General features: G+C 39.1%; 2 pseudogenes across 2 annotated transcripts; both read right to left on the reverse strand.

Annotated features, from left to right (window-relative positions):
* Nucleotides 1-2,261: 2,261 nt before the first annotated feature.
* Nucleotides 2,262-2,780, reverse strand: LOC116551685 (annotated as a pseudogene). Its single transcript, XR_004269038.1, has one exon. The product of XR_004269038.1 is annotated as a 40S ribosomal protein S13 pseudogene (transcript).
* Nucleotides 2,781-3,152: 372 nt separating this feature from the next.
* On the reverse strand, nt 3,153-5,076 carry LOC116551686 (annotated as a pseudogene). Its single transcript, XR_004269039.1, has one exon. The product of XR_004269039.1 is annotated as a T-complex protein 1 subunit beta pseudogene (transcript).
* Nucleotides 5,077-6,122: the final 1,046 nt, after the last annotated feature.

The following is a 6,122-nucleotide window of genomic DNA, read 5'->3' on the forward strand; positions in this document are numbered from 1 at the left end:
TTTTGTAAAATGACAATGCATATTGTTAGGGTGTTAACTGCAATTCCCATTTTTTCTTCTATGTGGTGGCACGTTGTTCACTTGATGTTTTTGGGTTTTTGACATAAATTTTATTCGATATATTTGAGATTTACAACATGATGTTATGTGATACATATCGACAGTAAAATAGTTACTATAACAAAGCTGATTAACAATATTATCTCTCATAATTCCTTTTTGTTGGTGACAAGAGCAGCTAAAATCTACTTATTTAACAAAAATCTCCAATACAATGCGATTTTATTAACATTAGACTTCATGTTGTACATCAGATCTCTCAACTTTTTATCCTATATGTTTCCAGTTTTACATGTTTTCACCTATATTTCCTCATTTCCTCTCTCCCCAACCTTTGCCTATGGTAACCACTGTTTCATTCTCTATCTCAGTATCATTTGAGTGCTTTAAAAAAAAAATATATATATATATATATCTCATATATGTGTGTATGTATATATATATATATATATATTCAAGGGCTGAGCATTGTGGCTTATGCCTAAAATCCTAGCACTTTGGGAGGCTGAGGTGGGAGGATCGCTTGAGCTTGAGAGGCAGAGGTTGCAGTAAACCGAGACTGTGCCACTGTACTCCAGCCTGGGTGACAGAGTGAGACTCTGTTTCAAAAAAAATTATATATATATATATATCTACACACACACACGCACACACACACACATTCACACAAATATATATGTGCATATATATTTAGATATAATTAAAACTATATGTATTTTAAATATAAGTGAGATGGGACAATGTTTTTCTCTTTGTTTCTGGCTTATTTCACTTAGCAGACTATCCTCCAGGTCCATCTGTATTGTTGCAAATGGTAGGATCTCTTGATTTTCTAAGGTCGAATAATATTCCATCGTATACATCTATCACATTTACTTTATCCATTTGTCCATCAATGGATATTTAGATTGTTTCCATATTGGTTATTGTGAGTAATGCTGCAAAGAACATGGGCGTACAGATATCATTGCAAGGTGATGATTCATTTCCTTTGGATATATACCCAGAAGATGGACTGCTGGTCATATGGTAGCTCTATTTTAAATTTATTTAGGAACCTCCATACTGTTTTCCGTAATAGCTGTACCAATCTACATTCTCACCAACAGTATATTAGGGTTTCCTTTTTTCCATATCCTTGCCAACATTTGTTACTTATCATCTGTCTTTTTGACAAGAGCCACCTTTACGGGTGTGAGGTGGTATGTTGACCTGGTATTAATTTGCATTTCTCTGATGACTAGCGATGTTGCACACCTTTTATATACCTCTTGGCCATTCAAAAAATAAAAATTAAAGTTGAGACAGGGTCTTGCCTTATTGTCCAGGCTGGTCTCAAACTCCTGGGCTTAAGTGATCCTCCTGCCTCGGTCTCCCAAAATGCTGGGATTATGGGCATAAGCCACCATGCCTGGCTACTGTTGGACATTTTTACATCTTCTTTGGAGAAACATCTCTTCAGATCTTTAGCCCATTTGTTAATAGGGTTATGTTTTTCTGTTATTGAGTGGTAAGAGTGCTTTCTACATTTTGGATATTAACTCCTTATCAGATACGTGGTTTGCAAATATTGTTTTCTAGTCTGTAAGTCACCTTTGCATTCTGTTGACTGTTTCCTTTGCTCTGCAAAGGTTTTTTAGTTTGGGGTCATCCCAGTTATTTATTTTTGCTTTTGTAGCCTGGGCTTTTGGTATAGTATCTGAAAAAATCATTGTCAAGGCCAATGTCAAGGATTGAGCCTGGGAGGAGGAGTTTTCTCCTAGGGGTTTTATGGTTTCAGGTCTTACATTTAGGTCTTTTAACCATTTTGAGTTGAGTTTTATGTACGGTGTAAGATAAGGGTCAAATTTCATTCTTTTGCAGTGGCAATCTAGTTTTCCCAGCACCATTTATTGAAGACATTATCCTATTCCCATTGTGTCCTCTTGGTGCCCTTGTTGAGAATTAATTGATCTTATCTATTTGGACTTATTTCTGGGCTTTCAATTCTGTTCCATTGGTCTATGTTTCTGTTTTTCTGCCAGTACTATGGTGTTTTGATTGCTATAGCTTTGTAATATAATTTGAAATCAGGAACTGTGAGGCCTCCAGCATTTTTTTCTCAGTATTGCTTTGGCTATTCTAGGTGTTTGTGGTTCTATATGAACTTCAGAATTTTTTTTCTTTATTATTTTCTTTCTTTCTTTCTTTTTTTTTTTTTTGTTAAACAATCATGTTTATTGCTTTAGCACATAGACAAATTTATGCGATCAGGGCAGAGGCTGTAGATGATTCATATTTCCAATTGGGAGGGAGGACTTGCTTAGTCTTATAATGCCGAGCTAAACAATGAATCTGGCTCTCTATCAGAATCAGACGAATTTAGCATCCTTATCCTTTCTGTTCCTCTCAAGATGCTTTTGAACAGCGACTGCTTTCTTAATTAAATGGTAAAGATCTTCAGGGAGATCAGGAGCAAGTCTCTTAGACTTAAGAATTCTTAAGATTTTATTGCCTGTCACAAAACGTACTTATGCAACACCATGTGAATCTCTCAGGATCACACCAATTTGTGAAGGAGTCAGGCCCTTCTTGGCCAGTTTGTAAATCTGCTCCTTCATGTCATCAGATGTCAACTTCAGCCACGTGGGGACGCTGCAGCGATAGGGCAAAGCCGACTGGGTCAGGCCCTTCCCGGGAGCATGCATGCGACCCATGATGGCGGCGGTCAGGCAGCGAAAGGCTATTATTTTCTTTAGAGACAAGACTGCTCTGTTGCGCAGGCTAGAGTGTAGTGGCATGATCACAGCTCACTGCAACTCTGAACTCTTAGGTTCAAGCAATCCTCCTGCCTCAGCTTCCCTGGTAGATGGAACTGCAGGCATGTACCACCATACCTGGCTAATTTTTTATTTTTATTTTTTAAGAGATAGGGTCTTGCTGTACTGCCCAGGCTTTTTTTTTTTTTTTTTTCCTATCTCTGTGAAAAATGTCCTTGGGAATTTTGATAGGGGCTGTATTAAATCTGCCTATTGCTTTGGGTAATGCAGACATTAGAACAATATCAAATTTTCCTATCCATGAATATATGTATTTATTTGTATCTCCTTTTATTTTTTTTTAATTGTTCAAATTTTTATTTTAATGCACAGTATGAGAAATGAACTTTTAAATCAAGTGATTTGTATGGAAAATTACGTGGCAAATAAATTAGACCCATGTTAAAAGAGAAGGTCAGCTAAATGTCCAAATTTAAGGTTATAATGGGCACTGACAAACAGATTGCACTGTCTTCTTTAAGAGGCAATCTTTCAAACACAACTTTGCTAGAAACTGGTCCAGAGATCAACAGCACATGGGAATGCTTAACAAGGGTGGTGATCAGGGACACGTTTCCTGGGTGCCGCTTTGATGATGCTGTCTGCACGCAGAATCACCTCTGCTGCTTCAGCTGCCCTTAGAAGAACTTGATGCTTTACTTGAAAACTTTCTGTTGTACCCAGGAGAGCCATATCTCCAATGGTGCCTTCCCTCATATCCAGTCCAGCAGTGGTATTGCCTTCACTGTGAGCAGCTCTGAGCTGTGCCACTAGGTCTGCACTGTCATAGCCTGCGTTGTCAGCTATGATGGTTGGCAACATTCTCAGTGCTTTAGCATAAGACTCCATTGCAACAGCTTCTTTGCCTGGTGTTCTATTGGCAAGCTGTGTCACGGCACGAGCCATCAACACCTCCGAACAGCCTCCTCCATAAACTGTTCTAGAGTCCTTTACAGTTTGTGCAAGAACACAGAGAGCGTCATGCAAAGATCTTTCAGCTTCATCTAAAATTTGTTGAGTGGCACCACGTAAAACAATGGTACAAGCCTCACAAGGGCAGCCCCAGAAAAGTGAATGAGTTTGTCTTCTCCAGTCATGACTTCCTCAATAAGTTTGCAACTTCCAAGCTTTACCAATTCTGGGTGATCAAAGGTAGAGGCAATTTCACCACCTGTGACAAGAGCTAGGCGTTCCACACCTGCAAAATCTGCATGCTCAATAGCCATGACACCAGCAGCACCGAAGAGCTGTTTAGGATAATTATAAATTAACTGCCTGTTAATGAAGAAATTTATGCCATGCTTAAGAATACGTTCAACTTTCTCCTTCATTTTTTCCTTTTCCGCATGTTCTATTTCTGCAACCTTTGCTGTAGAATCAACTCTTACCCGGGAACCAAATATCTTTATTTTGTCTGTATCCATACCAGTATTTGCAATAGGAATTTTAGCATTTTCAATTCGTTTTGGTTGATTTACTCCAATTTTTTTTATCCAACAGAAAGCCTTCATCTAAATAGGAATCTGCCAAACTTCCTCCTAGCTTCTTGATAATGTGAATTGCCTCCAGGTTGCCAGAGCCATTCAGTCTGAGAACCGCTTCTACAGCTAATTTCGTAAAGTGGTCATTGTGATGAGTAAGAAGTTTTGAGGATAACATTGTGCCCGCAATATTCATTAAATCTTGACGGAATTTAACTTCATCGGAACCATGATCAACTGCAGAACTCAACAGAGCCTCTCTTGCAGCCTTTGTGGCTTCTCTCCAACCCGCTATGATGGTCTGTGGATGAATCATTTTTGCAATTAAAGATTCTGCTTCCCTTATTAATTCTGCTGCTAAAACAGTAACAGAGGTAGTGCCATCACCAACTTCATCATCTTGAACCCTTGACATATCAGCTAAAACTTTAGCTGCTGGATTGTCAACACCAATGATTTTTAGAATAGTGGCACCATCATTGGTTACCATAAGAGAGGAATCTCGTCCACTGCTTAGAAGAATTTTGTCCATGCCTTTGGGTCCCAAGGTGCTCTTTACCAAGTCTCCAGTGGTGATGGCACCAATAAAAGAAGACAGACGAGCTGTCTCTGCTCTCTCTTCATTAGCTCCTGCCTTGAAGATGTTAACAGGTGTAAGGGAAAGGGACGCCATGGTTCTGAGGGATTCCGCACACAAGTGGATCCCTTCACAGCTCGTGCTCGGGGGCCGACAGACTCGTGATTTCTTTTATAATTGTCTTAGTTTTCAGTGTATCAAACCTTCATGTCCTTGAATAATTTCTTCCCAGATATTTTGAGTTTTGTTTTTTTTTTTTGAGACAGAACCTCACTCTGTCACCCAGGCTGGAGAGCAGTGGTGCAGTCTCGACTCACTGCAACCTCTGCCTTCTGGGTTCAAGTAATTCTCCTGCCTCACAGCCTCCTGAGTAGCTGGGATTACAGGCGCATGCCACCACACCGGCTAATTTTTTGTGTTTTTAAGAGACAAGGCTTCACCATGCTGGCCAGGCTGGTCTCAAACTCCCGACCTCAGGTGATCCACCTGCCGTGGCCTCCCAAAATGTTGGGATTACAGGTGTGAGCCACCACACCCGGCCAGATATTTTAAGTTTGTGATGCTGTCATAAATGTGACTGGTTTCTTGATTTGTTTTTCAGCTAGGCCCCTATTTGTGTGTAGACATGCTACTGACTTTTGTGTGTGTTGATTTTGTATGCTGCAACTTTACTCACTTCATTTATTAGTTACGGGTTTTTTTTCTTGTTTTTTGTTTTTTTGCCAAATCTTTGGGGTTTTCTGCCACCTATAGAATCATGCCATGTGCAAATAGAGATAATTTTCTTTTATTTTTTTCCAACTTGGGTGCCTTTTATTTCTTTTTATTGTCTGATTGCTCTTGCTAGCACTTCCAGTACTATGTTGAATAGAAGGGGTGAATGTGGGCATCCCTGCCTTGCACTGAATCTTAGTGGAAAAATTTTCAGTTTTTCCCTGTTGGTTATGATGTTAGCTGTGAGGTCCTTATAAACTGCATTTATTATGTTGAGGAACTTTCCTTCTACATAAATTGTTTTCATCAGGACACGATGCTGAACTCTGTCAAATACTTTTTCTTTGTCAATTAAGGTAATTATGTATTTTCTCTTTCATTCTGTTAAGACAAGGATCACATTGATTGATTTGTGTGTGTCAAACCTGCTTTTCATGCCATAGATAAATCCCACTTTGTCTTGATGTATAATCTTTTTGTGTTGTTGAATTC

This window comes from Sapajus apella, unplaced genomic scaffold (genome assembly GCF_009761245.1).
Source record: "Sapajus apella isolate SASKATOON/1434 unplaced genomic scaffold, GSC_monkey_1.0 scaffold10, whole genome shotgun sequence".
Lineage (NCBI taxonomy): Eukaryota > Metazoa > Chordata > Mammalia > Primates > Cebidae > Sapajus > Sapajus apella.